The sequence below is a fragment of the Eptatretus burgeri genome, chromosome 8 (assembly GCF_056783735.1).
Source record: "Eptatretus burgeri isolate ZD-2024b chromosome 8, Ebu_testis_v1, whole genome shotgun sequence".
In the NCBI taxonomy this organism is placed as follows: Eukaryota; Metazoa; Chordata; class Myxini; order Myxiniformes; family Myxinidae; genus Eptatretus; species Eptatretus burgeri.
In genome coordinates this window covers 58106581-58132399 of record NC_140968.1, presented here as the reverse complement: position 1 = coordinate 58132399, position 25819 = coordinate 58106581, and positions in this window count along the sequence as shown.

Here is a 25819-nt window from a genome sequence, read left to right as displayed (position 1 = left end):
CTCACAACCTCACGTGAGGCTGCAGATACATAGCCTATGTCACCCCTCACACAAAGATGCATTTGTACCCTAATTTTGGAGTTTGTAACTTGAAAGATATGGCCATGCATAAGGAACAAAGCCAGAGAGAGAGAGAGAGAGAGAGAGAGAGAGAGAGAGAGAGAGAGAGAGAGAGAGAGAGAGACACACACAGAGACAGACAGACAGAGACAGAGAGAGAGAGAGAGAGAGAGGCACAGAGAGAGGGAGAGAGAGAGACAGAGACAGAGAGAGAGAGAGAGAGAGAGAGAGAGAGAGACAGAGACAGAGAGAGAGAGAGAGAGAGAGAGAGAGAGAGAGAGAGAGAGAGAGAGAGAGAGAGAGAGAGACAGAGAGACAGAGAGACAGAGAGACAGAGAGACAGAGAGAGAGACAGAGAACAGAGAGAACGGCGTTTATGTACATACGTATAGGGTGTTCCAAAAAGACCCAAACAACTTTGGTTGTTAATATATTTAGAACTACAATGATCCAACAATACCCATTGGTTTATACGACACAGAAACTCATAATATTTTGTGCACACCATCAATATACTTAAATGGGAGCTCCGTTTGTTGCGCGCAGGACCTCAAGGCGGTACATGAGTTCTTGCCATGTTTGGCTCAGCATATTTGCATTCACCAGTGCGCATGCAGCTGTGATCCGAGAAAGAAGATCCTGCAGGTTTGCCACCTTGGTGTGTAGACAATATCTTTGAAAAAAAACCCCCAAAAAATCAAGAGGGGTGATGTCTGGTGATCATGGCCCCAGCCGGTGGTCCATCTCGAACAATCCAGCAACCTGTCAATTTTTTTCATTCAGGACGGCTTGAATGACTCAGGCTCAATGAAAGGGAGCGCCATCCTGTTGAAAATATTGGGTTGCAGTCTTCAATCTGTGGGAAGACGAATCCTTCTAACATGTACACGTAAATTGTTGAGGTCACTGCATCCTTTACAAAAAAAATGGACCCACCAAGCAGTCACGGAGAACGCCACATCACAGATTGACCTTTGGATTGTCGCTGATGTGTTCAATGACCACCTGTGGGTTTTCAGAGCCCCAGGTCCTCACATTGTGTCGGATGACCTTCTCCGATATATGAAAGCAAGCTTCGTCTGTGAACATCACCTTTTCCAGGACATCTTCAACATCCTCTATGCAAATGAGCATTTCCAAGGCAAACACCTTGCATTTGGGTCCATTATTTGGATTGAGTTCCTGCAGAATCTGCACCTTATAGGCATAAATCTTCAGACTATTCGGAAAATCCTGTGTACAGTGGTGGTTGGTAGTCCCAGTTCTCTGGATGCTTGTCAAATTTATTTTCTGGGACTTTGTTGAAATGATTCACGCACTTGCTCAACATCTGCTGCATTTGTGTTTGGTCGATCTGTACTTTTCTGTTTCTGACAACTTTCACTCTCCTTGAACATCTTGTACCTCTCTGATACTAGTCCGTGATGGTTGATTCCTTCCATACCTTGTTGTGGAAATTACACTGAACTTGCATATTGGATCTCATCTCGATGAACAATTCAATGCACTGAGCTTTCTCATGTGGAGTCACGATTTCTATTACATTAAACCACCAGACTTGAAAATAAAGAAAACTTTTCTGAGTTTCTGCATCATATAAAACAAATGTTGTGGTTGTATCATTTGTAGTACTCAATACATTAACAACCAAAGCTGGCCAGGTCTTTTAAGAAGCACCCTGTATGTAAATGTAATTGTTTATAAAATAAAAAACCCAACTTTTCACAAACTAAACAGCACACTTAAAGGTCCCATGACATGCAAAACTTTCTGGTTATTTATATATTAACTTGACCTTCCTAGTGAAGAAATCACCCATGTTTTTTTTAATCAAAAATGGGATAATTAGAGCAATATTTCGATCATTTATTGTGCTTTTCACAACTTGCTATGCCCCACCCCTAAAAACAGTTGACTTCAGCGAATCGCAGTGTTGACGTCACATACAGAAACTCGCACAGAGTGGATTGACTGGAGATCGCTTGAGTCCAGACCAGCGTTTCTCAACCTTTTTACCCTTGTGGAACCCTTGAAATAGTTTTCATGTCTCGGGGAACCGCTGCATAAAAATTATTATATAACCTTATTAATATCTAGATCTTTTATAATTTTATCGTAGTTCACATGGTAAATATAATCTTTTTTTTCAGATACCTGGTTTAAGGAAAAAATGACCCCTTTTTTCAAATTTATTGGCAATGAAAAAAAAAAAAAAACATACTGCTCGTTTATAAGACCTCACAATTTATAAGACCTAACAGGTTTTAATTCACAGAAAAAAAAAATTTTAAATAAAAAAAAAACATCCCATGTCACTTGATAAACAAACAAAGCTGAAGCAATAAAGGTAAACAGAAGAACTAACACAGACACACACAGACAGACAGACAGACAGACAGACAGACAGAGAGAGAGAGAGAGAGAGAGAGAGAGAGAGAGAGAGAGAGACAGAGAGAGAGAGAGAGAGAGAGAGAGAGAGAGAGAGAGAGAGAGAGAGAGAGAGAGAGAGAGAGAGAGAGAGAGAGAGTAACCAGTTGTTATTTCCGAGTCTTCCTTAGATGTCCTTCTGATCATCATGAACTCCGGGAATTTCATCGCCATTTTTCTCTGCTTGTCCTGCTTCGGGCTCGAACTGGTAATGCCGTAATTCATTTCCAGCTGCCTGAACTTCACCTCCCGCGACTATGTTATCCGACAATTCTCCATTTGATTCAGACCAAAATCCTTCATTTCTCTCACACTCACTGTCGCTACCAGACAAATTAAAGTCCATGCCATCCATTATTCAAAAACAAATGTTCGTTTTTTTTTTTTTAAGGCAGAAATGAACGAAGCGATTGAGTCGACCAATCAAATGTGGAAACACACAGCAAGCCAATAGAATCACGTAGATCACCAACCCGAGTAATTAACGTGCAGCCTTTGTCATCTTGTAGTTGACGTCATGTGGGTTACGCCCCTTTCAGGATAATTTTTAGGGGCGTTCCCGAAGAGGTTTGTTTTTTTAATTTTACATTTTACAGAATGAGTATTGTGAAAAAAACATTGTCAGATCTGAAATCACAATTAACAACTCCTCTTTTACATATATTATTGAAATTTCAGTACTTTTGCATGTCAGGGGACCTTTAACAACCATCAGCATATTTAAACATTTCCCCCACCCTCTTCTTGTTTCTCTGTGTGCGATCAATAAAACTATTAGCACAAAGAATGTGACCATCATATTAAAAACGGGGTCTTGAAGATTTTTCTGGTAATTCGGGAAAATAATCTCTACTCTTCCTGCAGGAAAAATAATCTCTACTCTTCCTACTCTTTATTGATTTCTCAAGACAACCCATTGTTGATTGAATGTGAAAATTTAAAACACAGGAATAGTAGAAGCTTCAACTTTGTAAATACATTTTTCATTAGCATCAATAAAATCATTCATTTTAATTTTTTTGTCAATTTTTTTTTTTTAATCATTCATTTTGTTTTGGCCTGATAAAATTTTAATTCAATCAATGAAAAACAAGGAACGATAGTTCCTTGCTTTTTGAAGAAAAAAAAATCATGTTTTTGTTAAAGAAAAATATATCTATTTTTTTAAAAAAAATCATATTTTTAAATAAAAATAATCTACAAAAATCATGATGTTAATCAGGGTATTCCCTTTTGTCATCTGCATCTATACCTATAAAAGGCAAAAATCTATCTCTCTTTTAATATTTACAAATACTAGTAGGTGCGCGTATGTGCATGCCTGTACGTGCGTGCCCGTACGTGCAAAAAAAAAAGAAGAATTGTGATGTCAATCGTGACGTCATAGCACCGTGTCCTGTCATTGGTTTGGTAAATAAATGGCCATAACTTGGGAATCACTTGTCCGATTAATATCAAACCTTGAAAAGGCACATACTCAGGTCCCCAGCAATATAGCTGGCAAGTTTCAATGAGATCGGAACAGTGGTTGTCGAAAAACAGCGGTCACAGACAGACACACTGACACACACAGAGATTGCTGGAATTATAGATAGATAACTTTGTGTGGGGGGTAACATAGGCTATGTGGCCACGGCCTCATGCAGGGGTGTGGGGGGATGTGCGGTGGACATAAATTATCTTTGGAAATGTATACCATGAAGTGCCACTTGGTGGTCGTAGCAGAGGCTATTATAATTTCCAAATTTCCTTTGGTGACAAACTGTTACTTATTCATGGTTCTCTGCCCATGCAATGTCAGTAAAATCTGTTCATCATCTACAAAACTACTTTCATATCTGTCATTTGAATATTAGCTATGACTATCATAGCTGTTTTCTCTACCATTGGAGATACTATCATCACCATCATAATCCGCCAAATCTTTAGAAAATGACTCATTTATTAAGAGAAAAAAAGTTGAGAATCTTATTTTAAGTGAAAAAGTATCTATAAAAAGAGCTGAATGAGTTTTATTTGAAGCAAAGATATTCTACTATATATGCTTGATAAATATGGTGAATGCAACTTATCGCAATGTTTGTAATAAAGATTACAAATATTATAAGAAAAAAACTTCAATCACACAAACACACAATCAACATATTTCAACAAATCCAACCACTTGACCACGAAAAAAAATAGATTGTGATGCCTGCTCAAAGGAGTTGATGAAACAGAGTTATAAGGAGCGCCTTCAATCAGGCAAACACAAATATAACTCACTTGAGTTTGTGGTTGAAAACATTGATGAAGCATTTAAAGGTCATATAAAAATATATTTTTGGTTTAAAACCCCAGAACCAAAAACAATAACTGAAGCATGCCTGAAGGTTAGAACACAAATCCAAACTTTAGTTCTGAATAGTCTTAATGAATTAGTTGGTTTAAAATATTATCTTGGTTGTATATTTGAAATTACAAAAGACCAAGGTGGAGAAACCATAATAAAGAAAGTTTATGTGAGAACAAAAATACCCTGAATTGAAAACATCCCCTCAAGAGTTTTATAAAAAGGTCATGTTTTGGAACAGCTAATGAGAAATGAAGATCGTATTGATAATATCTTACTGAGGGAATGGGTTCATTCTGAATAAAATCATTTTTTTTATTCCTCTTTCTGAAGTCAAATCCTCTTTCTGAAGTCATGAATTCAAATCCTCTTTCTGTTTCTTCATGTATTGATTTGTCAAGAGAAATAAAACTTAAAACAGCGTTTGTTAATATTCAAAATAATGATAATAAGTGTTTCCGATGGTCTATTCTTGCTCATCTACACCCTCCACATTATAATCCTGAAAGAGTGCAGTATCTCATTATAAACTAGAACGGAAATCTTTGACGTTGCGACGTCGCCAGATATGCCCCCCACCCACATTATTACATCATTATACATGCTTGTACAAAGTTTGATTTAAATCACTGAACCCAGATTTCAAATATTAAATAGTTCTGGTTGCCAAACCATGCATCCGATCTGGTTGAAATTTAAAACATATTTTCCACATGTCTACTTAATCATAACTGTGACATTTTACATCGATTGTTGAAGTGGTTCAAGAGAAAGATTTTTTTAAAAGAATTTCGTTCAAACCAATATGGCTGTCAGACCATTGTGATCTATTAATTATTCGTGAGCACCCTGGTATCCCCAAGGCTTGGGGAACATGTAAGTGAAGTTTCCCCTCGATCTGTTAAGCCATTCTGGAGAAGAAGATTTTAAAATGTTTATTCTTCAAAAAATCTTATGACGTCATAGGTGGAGAACTTTTTGTTCCTCTTGGATAGGCGATCATATCTCCAAAGTTTTGCCTCAATTTCTTCAGAGAAGATTTTTGAAGGTTTTATGTTGAAAAAAATATGGCCGCCAAACCAACAATGATCAATGAGGTCATTAATTTTTTGCCAATCACAATTTAACCCAAGATTACCATCAAAAGTTTTCATACTAATCGGATAAAGCATTTGACATGTGCATTTATGTCATCATAGCGAAGCCATGTATGACATCATCAAAAAAAATCACACTTGTTTCGCATGTGGAGTACTTCACATGTGCCAAGTTTCAATTTTTCCCATGGAGCAGTTTTGGAGATAAAGAGGTCGAAAGTTTTTGCTTTTTTCCAACATGGCTGCCACACTACGTGACCTGTGACATCATAGTTATCACAAAAATATTCTTCATGAGTAGTCGCATCTATGGTGAAAATTTCAATAAATTCCTTTGGTGCAAAAAAAAACAAAAAAAAAAAACATGCCACCCAACTTCAATAAAATGCTGTTTTGATCGGACACCTGACTCTCAACTTTCTGCGACTCATTGGGACTGACTCAATTGGTCAATTTCGGAAACCGGATCTCAACCAACGGTACTCCATCTCTTCTGGATCTGATTTTGACAAATTTGTTCTTCTGACCACGTGCTTGTCAAAGTGAACATCTCTCTGGCTGTTATCAGAGAACCACCTCAGCGCCGTTGAGTCTGGCATTTCACTCAAGCCGACTGTCAGTGTCTCTAAGCAGCCATCAAACTTCGAGACTGGTCTCCCATCGCTATTTTCTCCAACATCAACTCATCCTGGGAATTCTTTCAAAGAATATATATATATATATATATATATATCTCTCTCTCTCTCTCTCTCTCTCTCTCTCTATATATATATATATCTCTCTCTCTCTCTCTCTCTCTCTCTCTCTCTCTCTCTCTCTCTCTCTCTCTCTCTCTCAGATTTATCCCCTCTACTCTTCAGTTGTCCTATTCTTCCTCCCGCCCATGGTTTTCTGAAGCTTGTGGCGAGGCAGTTTTCCTGAAACAACTTGTCTCTGCCTCATGAAAAGCAAACCCAGCTGAAGGTAATCTCAGTCCCTTGCATAAAGCTCAGAACAAGTGTGTATCTACCCTCAGGAGAGCCAGAAAACAACATCTTTCAAAGCTCAAGTCTGAACTCAAAAACCTCTCTCCCTCCTCCAAATCCTGGTGGCATCTAACCAAATCTGTTTCTGGTGAACGTTCCCCCTCCATCCCCTCTGTTACCTCAAATGGCCACACTGCTGATACCGCAAGTGAAAAGGCTGAATGCCTAAACTGGGTGTTTGCATCGAAATCTTGTGTCCAAAACCCATCGCTTTCTGTACCCACCTTACCCAGTCGCACCCAACTGTCCCTTGACTCTGTGTCCTTTCCCCCTGACAAGGTGAAGAGCTTGCTGTCAAACATCGACTCAGATTCTGCAACTAATCCAGACGGCATCAGCCCACGTGTCCTAAAAACATCCTCCTCTGCAGTTGCTCAAGCTCTCTCTGTTCTCTTCACCCTCTCATTTGCTCAAGGTCATCTGCCATCTGCTTGGAAAATCAGCAAACATTACTGCCCTGCATAAAAAGGTGCAAAAACAGATCCCTGCAACTACAGACCAATCAGCCTTCTCCCAATCATCAGCAAGGTTATGGAATCCATCATCACTTCAGACATTAAATCCTTCCTCTACTCCAATGGCCTGATTTCCGATCATCAATTTGGTTTCAGACCAGGTCACTCTTCCCTGGATATGCTGCTTCTGCTCTCCCAACAATGGATGGAGGTCCTCAATGCCGGACATGAAATCAGAGCCATATCCCTAGACATATCACTCCCTTTGACACGGTCTGTCACCCTGCCATGCTCACCAAACTCTTCCGATGGTATTCAAGGCCATCTCCACTCATGGCTCATAGACTTCCTCTCCTGTCACAGTCAACATGTGGCCCTAAATTGAGTTCTTTCATCCCCTCTTCCTGTCCAGGCAGAAGTTCCTCAAGATAGCATTCTGAGACCTGTTCATTTTCTGGTTTTCAACAACAATCTCTCCTACTCTCTGGAAAATCCTCTTTATCTCATTGCTGATGACTCCACCCTCTGCCGTACCATCTGTCATCCCTCAGACCAGTAAGCAGCAGCTTCTTCGATCACTGCAGATCTGGGTAAAATCACAAACTGGTCCAACACGTGGAACATGTCTTTCAATCCGGACAAACCTCACACTCTCACTATGTCTCTCTGAAAGGACTGTTTGGAAACCCACCCCCCCACCCCGCATCCACTTTCTCAACAATCCTCTGGAAGAAGTCCTTCCTTTCACGCTTCTGGGTCTCACTATCTGCCATGATCTTTCCTGTGAAAGCCACATTTCCAGCTGGATTCCAAAGCCAGTCGCTGACGGCATCCTCCATCATGTAAAGTCCTTCCTTGGCACACCTGAGCTTCTGACCACGTACAAAGCTTTCATCCACAGCCTGATGGAGTACTGCTCTCTGCTCTGGGCTGGTGCTCCCACCTCATACATTTATTGGCTTCATGCTGTGGAAACCAAGGCATTTAGGATCATTGGTATCTCCCATGATGAGGCTGGGTCTTTGGGTCTCTAACTCTCTTACCACAGGCAGGTCAGTGGTCTTTCTGTCTTCTACCATCTCCTTTCTGGCCTCCCCCCTCCCCCCAGTGCTCTGTCTGTGATCGGTCTTCCCCCACCCCCCTCCACCCCACATATTTCTTCAAGGCGCTCAAAGTCCACCAGCTACTCCCTTCTCGTGAAACTTCCGCAATCAAGAATCACTGCTCAGCTTCACTCTTTCATTCCAATTTTTCCCAACTTTGAAACAAACTCTCACACTCTCTTCAATCCCACTCTTCCTTCCAGGTCTTCAAAACAGCTGTTCACCACCATCTCTTATTTCCCCCCATCTAAAACCATGATCTTTTCTTCCCATGTTTATCCACTCTGTACGCACTTTTTTTCAAATTCCCTGATTTCCTGCCTGAAAGTCCCTGTCATGTAAGGACCTGAAAGTCACTGTCATGTAAGGACCTGAAAGTCACTGTCATTTCCATCTTGTTTACTCCATGTGCCCTGCACCATTTCTCTCCCTTACACAGATCTCCTAATGTCTCTGCTCCCTACTGTTTTGTGCTTCCCTCCCCTGCTCCACTTGTCTGCTGCTCACTTTATTATATGTTCTGTGTGTTAGCTCTAATACGAGCCTTGACAATGTGTATACAAAAATAGAAAATATCAACAAGAAAAAGAGCAATCAGAGATTGCAGACCCTTGCCAGGACTTGTCTCATGTGGTGTTTGTGTAGTTTTGTGTGGTGTATTTTGTGTGGTGTTTGTGTACTGGTGTGTTACGTAATTAATAATAGCCAAATCTGGAACTGCCACTTTATAACTGCTGGCAGTGATGGCCGGGCACCAAGACGTCACGAGTTGATCGGAAACCTGACCCTGACCCATAATGTTTATCGTTATTCAAATGAATTCGAAATGGGATTAAAATAAATTCGATTCAAATCAAATGGAAGACCAAATACGTACAGTATTGCATTGGAGTCATCAGAAGGAACCCAAACAAGCAAAAAATCAAAGATGAAGTCATCAGGAGGAACCTGGATATGATTTGGGTTTCAGGTCCTCCTCCTCTACCCTCACATTTGATTTGAATTGAATTTATTTTAATCCAGGTGCAGCTAAGTGAGCCTTATTCAAAAAAAAAAAAATCAAAAAGAACCCACATCAAAAAAATAATTATATTATTCTGGGTTTCAGACCATGCGTCCAATCAGGTTGACATTTAAAACATTCATTCCCCGTCCATCCTCGATCATAATTGTGAAGTTTCATATCGATCGATGAAATGGTTCAACAGAAATAATTTTTTTTAAGTTAATCATTCCTTTCAATATGGCTGCCAAATCATGTGACCGATCAATTATTTGTGAACACCCTGGTATCATCAAAGCTTGGGAAACGCGTAAGTGAAGTTTCCCCTCAATCTGTCAAGCCGTTCTGGAGAAGAAGATTTTAAAATGTTTATTTTCCAAAATTTCATAGCTGCCAAACCAAGTGACCGATGACATCATAGAGGAGAACTTTTTGTTCCTCATGGATCGGTGATCGTAACTGTAAAGTTTCACCTCGGTCTGTTCAGCCATTTCGGCAAAGAAGATTTTTGAAGATTTTTATGTTAAAAAAATATGGCTGCCGAACCATGTGACCAATGAAGTCACCAATTTTTTTTCCCATGCACAATGTAGCCCGAGATGACCCTCAAAATTTTTTCATACTAATCATATCAGGGTTAACATATGCAATTATGATGTCATAATGAAGCCACCTGTGACATCATAAAAAATCACTTATTTTCCATGGGAAACAATTGACGCGCCAGACTTCAATTTTTTCCATGGAGCGGTTTCGGAGATACAGAGGTCCAAAGTTTTTCCTTTTTCCCAACATAGCTACCACACCACATGACCGACGACGTCATAATTGTCATTAAAACATTTTACATGAGTGATCACCTATGATGAAAATTCCATGTCAATCGGATAAGTGGTTGTCGAGAAAACAGAAAAAATTAGCACGGATCAATGGACGGACTGACGGAGAACCCGAAAACATAATACCTACGGCGACTTCGTCAGTGGAGGCATAAAAATGTTTTTTTCTACGTTTTGCTTTTTTTTTTAAATACAACTATTGATTGCTTTTAAATGTATTCTTTCGTTGGGAATAAAATTGGAATTAGAGGGAGTAAGGTGAGCAGAGCACGAAGATGCAGATAGGAAGGATCCTGGGGTGTGTTCAGTTACCACGTTTCTTGTAGAACGCTCACCAAGCGGCTTAAGCACCCAAGCAAGCACTCCATTTGATACGGTTGATAAGGAATGTTTGGCCTGGCAAGCACCATCTTGCTGCTTCGTAACAAGACCTCATGGAACACAAGCAATATTCAACAGAATATGTCGGGTACACCAATCAACACAAATTACATCTATAAGATTTAAGTAACAGTTTTCAGGCGATGGTGGAGGATAGAGAATGGAGGGATTGGGGTGGAAAACAACGACGGAAACTAGTCGAGCATGCGGCTGTACTGTGAAAACTCAGGTTGCAAACAGCTAGGAATCGAAAAGGTGCGGGACACCTGATAACAGCATTCAAAACATTCAACGATTTTAAAAAGGAGTACTTTCAAGAATGGGAATCAAATTGGTTGGTAACTTTGGAAGAGTCAAGCAAGTCTCAACCACCCATCAAAAAAGGAAATGGAAACGTTGTTTTGAAAGTCTAAATCGAGGATAAATGTAAATCTGCAGCCTTCATTCAGCACTCTCAAAATGATTCTTATTGTAAACAAATGTGATGAAAAGCAAGCCATTGTGGAATGCTTACTGTGTTACTTCTGACTACATAATAAAAATAGGACCACTGGACTTGTAGCCTATCTGGGGCCTTGCCAATTTTAACTCAACTTTGACGGTGTTCTGGCTGGTGGTTCTGGAGAAAATTTTTGAAAGAATTTATGGATTTCCCCAATAATTTTCAAATCCACCATTTTGACACACTTTCGGTCACATGATTGGCATGGCCTCTGCAATTTAACATCGCTATCCTGTCCTAATGTTGTAACCCAAATTTGGTGCCATTCTGACCGGTTGGTCTGGAGAAGACGATTTTTGAAGGAATTTATTTTTGACCGACTTCGAGTCACGTGACCGGAGCGAGCTTTGCAATCCCCGTTAGTCAGGAGAGGAACGTTTCTGCCAAATTTCAGCCGGATTGGCCAGGCGGTTTGGCCGGAGAAGTCGAAATACGGGACGGACGGACGGACGGATGGTCCATGAGGACAATAACTTGTCTGGAATTCCAATTCCAGATAAGCTAAAAAAAATCCGATAAGCACGAGCTGAAAGAGCATAGGAACAAAAGGGACATCGTCGACATTCGTATTGTTTAATTGATGGCGTATTTCACTTTTCACGGAGACAAATTATGCGTTTGGTGTAAATATGGTGCTCGAGATATTGCAAAGTGTTGCAAGCTTATAATGCGCGATGAGATAATCACTTCTCAGCCCTGGCCTGTTATCTCCATCTTTCAAAACACTGCCTGTGATTTTCAACACATGCAAAATGGCCCTGAAACACCTATCAATATGAGGACGAGGAATTCATTCGCTGGCTTACTGTTTACATCAACATGTAAGTGGCTCCTTAGTTGACTTAATTAGGAGGAATATTTAAATGCAAAATGCAGTGACATATCTCATGTACGTCAGGGAATGCAACGTGTGACATCCCTAAACGAGTTATTTTATCCTGATTATCGCCATCATGAAGGGTACTGGAATAAAATAACCTTTCCTGCTGCTGATAGGAGCTATTTTGGGACATAAATCGAAATAATTATCTAAAATGAACGTACTTATAGATAGTGGACGAGAGAGGGGTATTGTTCGCCAAATGCTGTCGCCAACTGTCTGGGAAGCATTTCATTGGTAAACAAGGCAACCCGACAATTACCATGAGAGTCTTCCTTAATTCTCCTCAAGCTCTTCGCTTCTGATTCATGAGCAGTGAGGTAGATTGAATTCTCAACATCCCAGAATTTGTTTTAGTATTGCACTCGGTTGACTTTATTTATTGAGTCAGCTGCCACAACAGTTTTGTTTGCCTTTCCGCTCCACCTGCAACGCAAGGTTAGAACCTCGGTCCTAATTCATGGCTCGAAGCAGTGTGCTCTTGTGTTCCTCGGAGCCACCCGAATGAAGAATCCACTTGAGACGTTCAAAAATAAAAAGTTAATAAAAAAAAATAATATACAAATAAAAAGTTAATCGAAGTTGATCATCCGAATCGTCCAATAAACACACACACACACACACACACACACACACACACACACACACACACACACACACACACACACACACACACACACACACACACCGTTACAGTTATACACAGGGTGAATCAGAATAATATACAAACACTTTAAAGTGCTTTATTTTGTCAGTGCCATGATTAATTTGAATGAAAATTTCTGCATGATATAGTTAAGACAAGCACTGAGCATTCCTATTTTTTGCAGGGGAACCCCTGACTGGTCGACATGGAAAGTAATCAACTCACATTTGAGCAGAGCAAAAACATCTGAAAGTGTTTATACATTAATCTGATTCACGTGTGTGTGTGTGTGTGTGTGTGTGTGTGTGTGTGTGTGTGTGTGTGTGTGTGTGTGTGTGTGTGTGTGTGACAGTTTTGCAAAATTCCTGCTTCACACCTCTCTACGCTTCACACTGTGGAAACCAAGGCTTTTAGGATCATTGTTATCTCCCCCGATGGAGCTGAGCCTTTGGGTCTTTCACTCTATCACCATAGGCAGGTTAGTGTCCTTTCCACCTTTCACCGTCTCCTCTCCGGCCTCACTCCCCCGCCCCCTGCCCCCTGCCCCCCTCCCACTCTGTCTGTGATCTGTCCCCCCCTCAATATGCGCAGGGAGCTCTGCCAAAAAAGTTTCTGATGACACTACTAAAATCTTGAATCACTGCTCACCTTCACTCTTTCATTGCTCTTCTTTCCCACCTCTGGAACAAACTCCCACACTCTCTTCAATCCCACTCCTCCCTCCACGTCTTCAAAACAGCTGTTCAGCGCCATCTCATATCTTCCCACATTCAAAACCATGATCTTTTCTACCCCTGTTAATCCACCACATAGATACTTCCTTCAAATTCTCTGTTTTTCTTCCTGAAAGTCCCTGTAGTGTCCATCTTGTTTACCCCGTGTACTCCACCCCATCCCTCTCCCTTCCACAGATCTCTCAATGCCCCTGCTCCCTCCTGATGTGTTTCCCTCTCCCGCCCCTCTTGTCTCTTGCCTTGTTATATGTTCTGAGTATTTGCCCTTATACGAGCCTCAGCATTGTATATAAAAAAAAAATACAATCACTTCCCAAGGCAATGGCTCAACATATAGCAGTTCCAAACATAGTTATATCGTTGTTATTCCTTTTAGTTAGCCCTTCCTTTATGTGTAAGAGGCATATCAGTCATGTGCATTGTGTGGGATGAGCCAGGTTCCTCCCCACTCCCCTTCTTTTCCCTCTTACTTATGCAGATGAGCCTTTCACATAGCCACCTCAAATAACATACGTGCATCAAATCCCATTTGAATCGCACGTCATATGCCAGCGGACATTTCACCTCAACCTTCATCATACTCTATCCTCAACACTACAACATTCAAATGACCTCCAAACTCTTTTATGATAACCCCACACCATCAAAACATAATTGATGACTCCTCCATAACCAACAACCATACCAAAGCGCCACAACTAATGACCCAAACCACAACCACCACAAACCACCATGCCATAATTCACTGGCACGCTGCCATGACCATCTCCTAAACCGCAATCACCACCTCTACTGCCTTTTGGGCCGACATGGAGCCTGGCAGTGCAGCGCACCTTTGCAGACACTCGAGCACTGAACATACAGACCTCTAACTCGGAGTGCATGTGTGCGCTGGACTCCATTCAGTATCATGTCGGTAGCCCGAGCACTCTTCTCAATTATGGCCCCATTTGGTGTATGGCACACGTTCGTGCAAGGAGAGCGCGACCAAACACCCCAGTCCCATGTTAATTGTGGAGCTCAGCTACGTGGGAGAGCTCAGAGGAAATGAGGCCATTTTCACAGCCATACCATCACATGGGCAGGGCCAGCACTGTGGGTATCATTCAAACACCAATGGGGGCACTGGGAAATGCATATAGACACATTTGAACAGACGATAAACTCCTCCCTCACCAGGGGATTATAGAACGCATGCGTTCTGCACAGACGGAGCATTTTTGGTCAGTTCTTGGTTTGTGGTTCAACAAACAGAGCTTATCAGAATGGTGGAAGGAATGAACAAAGTGAATGGGTCAGAACACAGCAGAACAGAGTCCTCAGAGTGGAATGGAGTCCATGGAGCGCAGCACTAGATGAGCAAGACAACCAAGCACCAGGCCGAGTACACTGATTAGAGCAGTATCAGTAACATTGACAGACTTTATCACACATTATTAAGCCAATCTTGTGACACGTTATTCTTTTCTTTCATGTCTGGTCTGCTGTAGATGCATATTTATAAAGAGAGCATTTGCGATTACCTGGGTCCACTGATGTGCGTCTTTTACAGGTTCGTCTCTGCACATCACTTGCCCATCACCCTCATTTTGCATCCCCTCCGACCATGTACCCAAGACACCCTCAGTTTTTCCTCCTCCTTCCCCCTCCTTGGTGACTGGGTTTGTGCAGGTCTGTCGACCTCGCCTGGTAACTTAGAGGCCGCAAACACCTGAACTATTTCTTGTCTCTCTTTTCAATCTAATTTTCCTCGGAAGTGTTTGTGATGGCACCTGTCATTTGAGCATATATAAATTGTGTATTAGAACAGTTTAGCACTGCTCCCTGTCTCTCTTGGAGATACTTGTATTTATTTTTTCACACCTAACCAATCCTTGCTTTCCCTGCTGTATGGATATTTTGTAATAAATACCCTGCTTATTGCACACATACCTTTCCTCGCCCTTGCTATATATAAATTGCTATGACTGTAAATGCACCCAGCTCGTAGCATATTTTCTTACATGAGTTCAGCATAGTCCACACATCGTTTTAGCCGGGATGTTTTAACTGACTCCGATTGGCTCGACATGTTAGCCAGCGTGTACATGGCAGCTCCGCTCAGCTCCACCTTATCAGGTAAGATAAGACAAGTACACATCAAGGGCACAAGCCCCCTTGATACTATCATCCAAAGGAAAGGTAACATGCAAAGTAGTGTTAACCCTGTCAGGATTGGTGGTTCCAATTGCCGTTCATGGTTGACTCGCAACCCGCCGAGTCACAGAGTTATCCGGGGCTGGTGGCCTCAGGACCGGGTGTTCGGGAGGATCTTGAGCACTTCCCCTCGTGGTGAAGCACAAACCTTGCCAGTAGCTATATTTATTTATTTATATATATATATATATATATATATATATATATATATATATATATATATATATATATATATATATATATATATATATATATATACATATATATTTGTGACCATAAGCATTAATCTCAGTCTGCAAAGGCTTGAGGACCATATGGATGCCTCCTAGTTTGGAGGTGATGTATTGGTGTAATTTATGCACATGACATCATCATCGTGTCATAGTCAGCATGCTTTTTTCATTGAATATATATATATATATATATATATATATATATATATATATATATATATATATATATATATATATATATATATATATATATATATATATATATATATATATATATATATATACGGCCAATATAAATATATATATATATATTTTTATATAAATATATATATATACGATATGGCGAATACGCCATATCAGATCCCTGTGTCGTAAGAGGCGACCAGGGTTGCGTCAGGAAGGGCATCCGGCGTAAAACATGTGCCAAATCACAATGCGGATCATACGGATGATCCGCTGTGGCGACCCCGAAAGGGAGCAGCTGAAAGAATAAGAAGAAGATATATATATATATATATATATATATATATATATATATATATATATATATATATATATATATATATATATATATATATATATATATGTATATATACATGAGGATTTTTTTTTTAATTATTGAATTAATTATTAAATTATTAATTATAAAATTAATTTTTCAACAAATATTTATGATGATCTATCCTGCTCATTCCTAATTATATTACGATGCCCCTCTGTGGTGTTTAATGGTGGACATGGATGTGTCCCCCCACAGGGAGAAGACCCTCTCGAGAGCAGGCCCCAGCTGCTACTATGATTGGCAGCGAGTGCCATAGAAGCAGTGGGGGAAAGAGAGTGGCACTTATACGTATGGAAGAATCTCCTGGTTCAGATTGTGGTAGCATTGGTGTATTTTGCTGGAGGACCTGGGTTTGATTCCTGGTCTGAGCCTGTAATTTTTCCACATATATTTATGATGTTTATTTGTACACACATATATTTTATATATACACACAAAACGTAAGGTATACGTTTTGTTTTCATTACTGTATATTTGTACACACATATACCTACGTTTGCAGATATATATATATATATATATATATATATATATATATATATATATATATATATATATATATATATATATATTGTTGTGGTTACCAAATTCGCAAACCACCATTCAGGTCCCTTAGGTGAGGTATCTCGGTAAGTGCATGTGTAGTTAGGCCCAAACCCGTTGTCTAGTGGGAATACATGTCATTTATGCGAGCTGCGACTCTTCAGGATAGCCGTTTTTCTTTTACTATCTTTATTTTGGACCAACCGCCATGATCACAACCACAACATCAACCACCGACCACAACCACCGCTTCACCACAACCGCCACGACCTTCACGCACACCTCACAACCGTAGCATCGCCACCGTTCTTGCCCCGCTGTGGGTACCGGTGTTGGACTCATGCAGAACGCGCGTCGAACAGCGTGTACAAAATCACGGATTTTGTGCTTCAAAAACGGATCAAAAACGACACACGCCCACTTTTTGCCGTCCAATCGGTGAGCGAGGGGCGAATTGGCCCCGCCCCCAGGGCGATCGATATATGCAAATTTGTGGATCAAAAAGCCTTCACGCCCACTTTTTCTCGGGCCAATGGGGAGCGAGGTGAAAGGTCAAAGGGAGGGGGTCAAAGGCGAAGTTACGGGGGGATAAAAGGACGGTGTTCGTCAGTCAGAAGAGAGTCGCAAACGAGAAGAGAACGAGAAGGAGTCGGAGGGTGGAGAGAAGAGTGTGGAAGTCTGGAGCCCGAAGCCTGCAGTAGCTGAAGAGAGTCGAACGAGGAGAGCCCAAAGAAGAGTCCAGGGTGGAGAGTCCAGAGGCGGAGAGGCGGCAGCGGCGAAGGCAGACGAGGGGGTGCTCGCGACGGTGCCGGGAGCTGCACGCCCGAGGGAGGCCGGCAGCGCGACCTGGCCGAGGTGGAGACGCACACCAGGGATAATAAAGATCCTCTATACCCCGAGCATCAGCAACCCCCTCCTGTTTCCCCCCCGCGCTGAGATAGTGCGACCAAGGGGGCCCGTTCCCACCCCCTGCCAGGCACTGTCCACGAGGCCCGCGGGTTGCGGGGCCATCGCCGCTCCGCGTCTCATCACCAGACGGGTAGGCCCGACCCGGTCTCGGCCTCAGGCCTGCCTCATTCTTGAGGGTATTTCTTTTCCTTGGTTTTGGGTATGTGTTGTCGGCGCCGTCTGTGAAGTAGAATAGTATAAGTGTTGCCGTGTGCTCGGTAGTCGGTATTAGCTCTGCACTGTGTTTTCACTTTTATGTTTGCTTTTTGTGTAAATGGAATTGTGTTTTCTTTTTTTTGTGCGCATTTGGTGGAATTGTATTTGTGTGCTTTCCGTTCGTCGCGAATAAATGTGCTTTATTGTTGAACTGTTCTCCCGCTTCGCTTCGTCTTTTCCCCCATTGAACCTCATCTTGCTTCACGTAAAGGGTTGGTAATGGGCTGAGTACGCCCGATAATTAATCGAACCGTCGAGGTCGACGATAACACCGCTCGGTTATTCTGATAGTACGGAACGGGTCGCTTAAGTGGCCCGTGTCCGAAGTCGACCTGCGGCGAGGTGCGATCGCCCGGTCTACCCTCCGCGTGGGTACTTAGGTAGGTCGAATTTGGCGAGCAACCCTATCCCACGCGGGGGCTGATTGGCTCGATCGCGGTGTGACCGAAAGGTCCACCCGTGACTGGTTCCAGGCGTTAGTCCGAGAGGGTCACGACTGGATTGTCCGTCCGGTGGGCGACGTGCCGCGATTCGAGTTACGTGGCCGTCCGCACGCCGGCGGGCGCGGAATCTGCAACACTGGTGTCAGGTCGTGCGATACAAATTCATCGCCCTCCTCGCGGCACTGGTATCGGAGAACAGGAAAACAGGCTCTCCTGTCTCCGGCTAAATTCACGGGAATCGGTCCAGGGGTGAGAGAAGCGACCCCCGATTCCCTCCAAATTACGAGCGAGCGAAATTAACCCTTCACGAGAAGCAAGATGGCGTCTCAAGGCGAGCGGGTGCCGGGTGGATTTGGTATGTGTAATAGTAATGTAGAATCCATGGCTCAGGACGAGATCACCGTGCAAGAGAAACCCGTACCAGAAGGTTGGGAAAGGCATCGATGCAGTTCATCTGGTCGGTTTTTTTATTATAACCCCACCGCTAAATGTAGTCAGTGGGAGTGGCCAGGGCAGGTGACAATACAGCACGTTATGGAACTCGTGCAGAGCATAAATGACAAACTGGATTACAGGAATGCCGAAATGAAAGAAAGGAACAACGAAATGAAGAGAAATACGCAACAAATGGAAAATAAAAAAATGGATGGAAACGCACTCGAAGCGAAAAACCAAATGAAAGAAATGCGGGGTGAGATGCAGAGCATGGGCATAGGCCTGCAGGCAGGCATTATGGCAATGGCGAGGAGCGAAACGCGGACCACGGGCGAGAAAATGGCGCTGCCACGTGCTGGGACGAACGAGCTGGGGGGAGTGCAACGGCTGTCAGGCCCGCGGTCGGGGCGGGCGAGAAAATAATTCGGGAGACGTGTAAGACGAGACACGAGGTAAAGAAGGTATTAGAAAAATTAAAAGAAAGCCAGGAGGAGACAGAGGAGGGATTGAAGGTCGAAACGGTGGAGTGTGAGAAAAGACTTCAAGACATGAAGAGAGTTGATAAGCTGGGACTGGAGGGAAAAACGGAGACAGAGGAACTGGGAAGACGGGTAGAAAACCACAAGCGCAAGCCGGAAGAACAGTTAGAAGCCAAAGCAAAGTCTGAGTGTGCGGAGATGGGAAAGGAATTGGAAAAGAAAGTTTCTGAGTTACAGAAACACCAAAACAAAGAGAGGGAACTACAAAACGAACTGAGAGTGTTAAAAGAGGAAAGGAAGAGAACGGAAAATGAAACTTTAAGAAACCACACTGTACAGATCGAACAGCTGGAAGCGAAGGCCAGACGAAAGAATGAGGAACAAGAAAGAGTAATGAAGGAAGAACGAATGAGACAGGAGAAAGAAATCAGTCAGTTGAAAGAAATGACGAGATTGCAGAAGGAGGAACAAGAAAGACAGTGGAATAGAAAACTGAAAGAGTATGAATTTGAAACTGAACGACAAAAGGAAAAAAATAGGTTTGAATACGAGGAGAAAGTAAAGGAGCAAGGAATTAAGCAGGAAGGAGAAATCAGGAGATTGAAGGACACAACGAGATTGGAGAGGAAGAACGAGAGGAACAATGGAATAGAAAACAAAAAGAACATGAATCTGAGGTTGACCAATTGGAAGAAAAGCTGAGGCTGGAGTACGAGATAGACAAAGAACAGCGAATGAAACACAAACAGGAGATGAACCAAATGAAGAAAACCATGAAACTGGAGAAGGAAGGACAGGAGAGGAAACGAGGAAGAGTAATGAGACAGCAGCAAATGAAACACAAAAAGGAGATTAACCAAATGAAGCAAACCATGAAACTGGAGAAGGAAGGACAGGAGAGGAAACGAGGAAGAGTCGTGAGAGAACAGCGAATGAAACACAGGAAGGAAATGAGCCAATTGAAAGAAACGATGAGATTGGAAAACAAAGAGCAGGAGGAACAGTGGGAGAGAAAACAACAACTCTATGAGTGTGAAATTGAACAACTAAAACAGAGGGAGAACGAACAGCTAATGGGGCTCAGAGAGAAAGAACGACTCAGATGGGAAAGGAAAAGGAACCAGGAAGAAACAGAAAAAAGGAACCAGGAGAGAAAATGTATAGAGACACGGGAGACAGACAAAATAGAGGAGAGACTGCACGATGAAGACGGGGTGAGTGACGCACACACACACACGGAGGTCGTGGAGGACAATGGGGGTGAGCTGGTGGACTAGGTGGAGACCCAGTGCGAGCACCTGGATGGCCTCCTCCAGGAACGAGGGGAGGGAGTATGCCCCCTTGAGGCGGATCACGACCAGGTGAGTTCGGTCGTGCTTTGCGAGGTTGAGGGGACGAGTGCTGTGGACAGGTGCACGGAGAGCTTGGGGGGTATAGAGGCCCCGGAGACCCTTGTGGGGACACAAATCCCCAGTGTGGTTGTCCCTGTGTGTGTGGTGCAGGGTGTGAGTGCGTCCCCGTGTGTGGAAGCGACCCCGTGTGTGAGTGGTGTGGTGGCGATGGTGCCAGGGTACGTGCTTCCCAGCACGGCGTGTATGAGTGAGGCACGGTGTGTGGATGAGGCACCGCGGGTGAGTGCCCCCGCGTGTGTAAGTAGTATGGTTTGTGTGAGTGGTGAGGCACCGTGCGTGAGTGAACGGCCGTGTGCAAGGGAGACCGTGTGTGTGAGAGAGCGGTATGAGAGGGAGATGTCGGTTGGCATGCGGGAGCACGCAGCCGCGTCTCCCGGTGTGAATGTGATAGAGTGGACTGTGTGCGTCGTAACACGCAGGAATGCGTGGGTCGAATGGCGACGACGGCGACAGAGGAAAGAAAGCCGAGTAGCGGCTGTAGTTGTTTCGGGGACCGTACCGGGTTCACCCAGCAGTGAGCACGCGGTCCGTGCTGTGCAACGCACGAGACCACCACGTGCTCGCTTGCGAGAGTGAAGTCCCGGTCCGGAAACGCACGCGGTGGATTTGCCGATCCCGCGGACGGACAAAGTTTAGGCAGGTAAATGGATTTGGACCGGACGGGTTCTCCACGCGATCGTGTGTGTTAAGCTCCAACGGGCAAAGCACATGTGTTCGCGTGGGGAACCCCTCGAGACGTGGGGCTTGTTTTTTTTATGCGCACGGTGACGTCATGGCTGCACGTGGGGTTGGAATTCGGCAGGAGGGGTATCTCTGCCGGATGGTCCCGTCCAAGGAGGGACGAGGAACACGTGCAGCTGCATGACGTCACGGGCAGGTGCAAAGTGCGCGAGCTCTGAGTTGCCGCGCAGGTGCTGCGCATGGAAAAAAAAAAGAAGGCAAGCCTCACTTTCGGGTGTACAGGATTCCTGGGCAAGGGGTGAAAGACCCCCTTACCTGGGCACAGGATGGAAACTAGTTAGGGGGAAGGGTTAGCTTAGTTAGACCGACTTCATGGGGCAGGGGTAAGTCTTCATGGAGTCCGTGGAATGGATTAGTTAGAGGGATTGTAGTCAGATTTAGGTTGGGAAATAAAATGGGATTATTTTGGAGACAGAGACAGACTTGTGGATGTGTAGAGGGGACGTAGTTTAGCTACGTAGCGTTAAAAGGAACGTGCTATAGTATAAGGGACGACGTGGGAGCACGAGTTAGTTAGGGGATGTAGTTAGGATGGCAGAGTTCAGCGGTGTGTGTGTTGAAGAGTTGTTGGTGAGTTGTGAGGTGAGTACTTGGTGAGTGAGTGAGGCCAGCGGGTCTGTGTGTATGGAGCGAATGGGGAATGCATGGTGCGATGAGTGATTGGGGGGAGGAGTGACTCCCGCCCAAGGGACCCCGGGGTCAGTATAAAGTGAGTTAGCTGGGTTAGTTAAATTACAAATTGGAGGTCGTTTTGTTGTTGGTGGGGAAGTAGGCTCGAAACCCGTTTGGAGGGGTGCAGGAGCCCTGTTGACGGGCTTGGGAGCGTGGCTGCGAAAGGTGGGTATCGCTGAGTGGGTACCCCGGGCACCAGGCTAGTCGGCCACGGTAGGCCATGGGCCCATGGGGGGCCGGGATAGAGTAGTGGGCACGGGTGCGCCTGCTTGGTGCGGGGGCCCGGGGCGCCATTAGCCGCGTGGGCAGTGTTGTGGGCACGGGTGACCCTCGGAAAGGGGCCCGGGAGGCCGGCCTGCCACGTGTGCGTTTCAGGGGAGGTGCCATGGGGGGCACTCCCCGGTGTTAGGGAGCTGGTAGGCTCGGAGGCAGTGTAGTGCCCGGGGGTGCCATAGCGGGAGATTCGGCAGAGGGTCGTGCCTGCCTAAGGGAGCCACGTGTCCCAGCCAGGAGACCGTGTGAGGGCACGGAGAGAAAATTGGGGGGCGAGGCCCGAAATTGTGAGGACACCAACACAGGCGACGGGAATCTGGGTTGTTAGAACCAATAGTTTAAGCGAGAGGCGCTTGTTGAAACCCCGGGGTAGTTTAACAGTTAATGGTTAGGGTAGATTAGGAGATGTACCCCTCCGCACCATCCATCCCCTCGCTCTCGTTGTGGGCCGCTGGACCCACTTTGGGTTAGATCGCCGAACTCTGGGGAGGCCATTCTGAGGCTTCGTTGGGCCTCGACACAGGACGTTAGCTCTCCCTTGTTCCCCTCTGGGAAGGGAACGTAGGGGTTGGGAGTAGGCTAGGTGACAGGATAGGTTAGCCGAACAAGGACGATAAAGGGGGTTAGGGGACGATTTATAGTGGGGGAGTAAAAATGAAAACAACAAAAAAATAAGTTGGGGCTAAATTGGGGTTTGACAAATTAAGGGAGTGGGTATGTACAGTGACAGGCAAAGGCGATAGGTTGGGAGGGAGACAGGTAGGTAGGTCCGAGCCCGCCCTCCAAGTGGCCAGCACCACCGCACTCCCTCCACCAACCTCCACTGAACGGCAAAGGCTAGCCAACTCCATCGGCTGGCCGTGTTTTTCTTCGAGGCGGAGGCCTGCCAACTTCATCGGCAGCTGTTGTTTTGCTGCAAGGCCTGTGCCATCGGCTGGCCGTGTTTTGCTTCAAGGCCTGTGCCGGCCACTTCATCTGCAGCTGTGGTACTTCAAGGCCTGTGCCGGCCAGTTCATCTGCCGGCTGTGTTTGCCTGCAGCGGCCTTCTTCGGCGGGCTGTGTTTGCCTGCTACCTTTGCCATGCCATGCCCACTGCCCACGTTCACCAGCCCCGTTCAATTTTTGCTTTGCCCCCCTGTTCATTTCCATGTGCGCCAGGATCAAGGCAACAGTTTGCAAGCTGCAAGAACTGCCCTGTTGGCAGCTACAACACGGGCCTGCAGTGGCGGCCCGTGCACCGTGTTTGTGTCCATGCATCCATTCGTTGTGCTCATTGCGTGTGCCACTTGAGCTGGCACGGAGACTGCGTTTGTGCAGCCCATGCACCGTTGTGGTTCACTGCATTCAGTTCAAACCGTTCATGCATCCATTCGTTGTGCTCATTGCGTGTGCCACTTGAGCTGGCACGGAGACTGCGTTGTGCAGCCCAAGCACCGTTGTGGTTCACTGAGTTCAGTTCAAAAGGGAAGGCCTTGGACTGCGTGTGAGCAGCCAGCCACGTTCCCTGTCACCTGCATTGTTTGAGCCAGAGACTGCATGCGGGCAGCCTGGCTCCCTGCTAACTGCTTTTCTTTGCAGAGTTCAATGATCCTGGGCCATGGTTTAGTGTAAGATTTGTAAGTTAAGGTAAGATGTACTGTACATATGAGTGCGCCCCCGGCATGTATGTCTTAGCGCCGGCAATTTTATTTAAGTCGTCCGTGTGAGTGAGTTTGTTTAGGTAGTTACGCAGCCCTCAGGTTATTTATTTTGGGGACACGAATACCATGAATGTCGCACTCAGGGATCCGTAGGTAAAATGTACTAGGGGAAAACTACACATGATGGCACACGAAAATTTGACGACTCGGGACGAGTCTGTAAAAAGGGAAGGGGGTAGTGTTGTGGTTACCAAATTCGCAAACCACCATTCAGGTCCCTTAGGTGAGGTATCTCGGTAAGTGCATGTGTAGTTAGGCCCAAACCCGTTGTCTAGTGGGAATACATGTCATTTATGCGAGCTGCGACTCTTCAGGATAGCCGTTTTTCTTTTACTATCTTTATTTTGGACCAACCGCCATGATCACAACCACAACATCAACCACCGACCACAACCATCGCTTCACCACAACCGCCACGACCTTCACGCACACCTCACAACCGTAGCATCGCCACCGTTCTTGCCCCGCTGTGGGTACCGGTGTTGGACTCATGCAGAACGCGCGTCGAACAGCGTGTACAAAATCACGGATTTTGTGCTTCAAAAACGGATCAAAAACGACACACGCCCACTTTTTGCCGTCCAATCGGTGAGCGAGGGGCGAATTGGGCCCGCCCCCAGGGCGATCGATATATGCAAATTTGTGGATCAAAAAGCCTTCACGCCCACTTTTTCTCGGGCCAATGGGGAGCGAGGTGAAAGGTCAAAGGGAGGGGGTCAAAGGCGAAGTTACGGGGGGATAAAAGGACGGTGTTCGTCAGTCAGAAGAGAGTCGCAAACGAGAAGAGAACGAGAAGGAGTCGGAGGGTGGAGAGAAGAGTGTGGAAGTCTGGAGCCCGAAGCCTGCAGTAGCTGAAGAGAGTCGAACGAGGAGAGCCCAAAGAAGAGTCCAGGGTGGAGAGTCCAGAGGCGGAGAGGCGGCAGCGGCGAAGGCAGACGAGGGGGTGCTCGCGACGGTGCCGGGAGCTGCACGCCCGAGGGAGGCCGGCAGCGCGACCTGGCCGAGGTGGAGACGCACACCAGGGATAATAAAGATCCTCTATACCCCGAGCATCAGCAACCCCCTCCTGTTTCCCCCCGCGCTGAGATAGTGCGACCAAGGGAGCCCCGTTCCCACCCCCTGCCAGGCACTGTCCACGAGGCCCGCGGGTTGCGGGGCCATCGCCGCTCCGCGTCTCATCACCAGACGGGTAGGCCCGACCCGGTCTCGGCCTCAGGCCTGCCTCATTCTTGAGGGTATTTCTTTTCCTTGGTTTTGGGTATGTGTTGTCGGCGCCGTCTGTGAAGTAGAATTGTATAAGTGTTGCCGTGTGCTCGGTAGTCGGTATTAGCTCTGCACTGTGTTTTCACTTTTATGTTTGCTTTTTGTGTAAATGGAATTGTGTTTTCTTTTTTTTGTGCGCATTTGGTGGAATTGTATTTGTGTGCTTTCCGTTCGTCGCGAATAAATGTGCTTTATTGTTGAACTGTTCTCCCGCTTCGC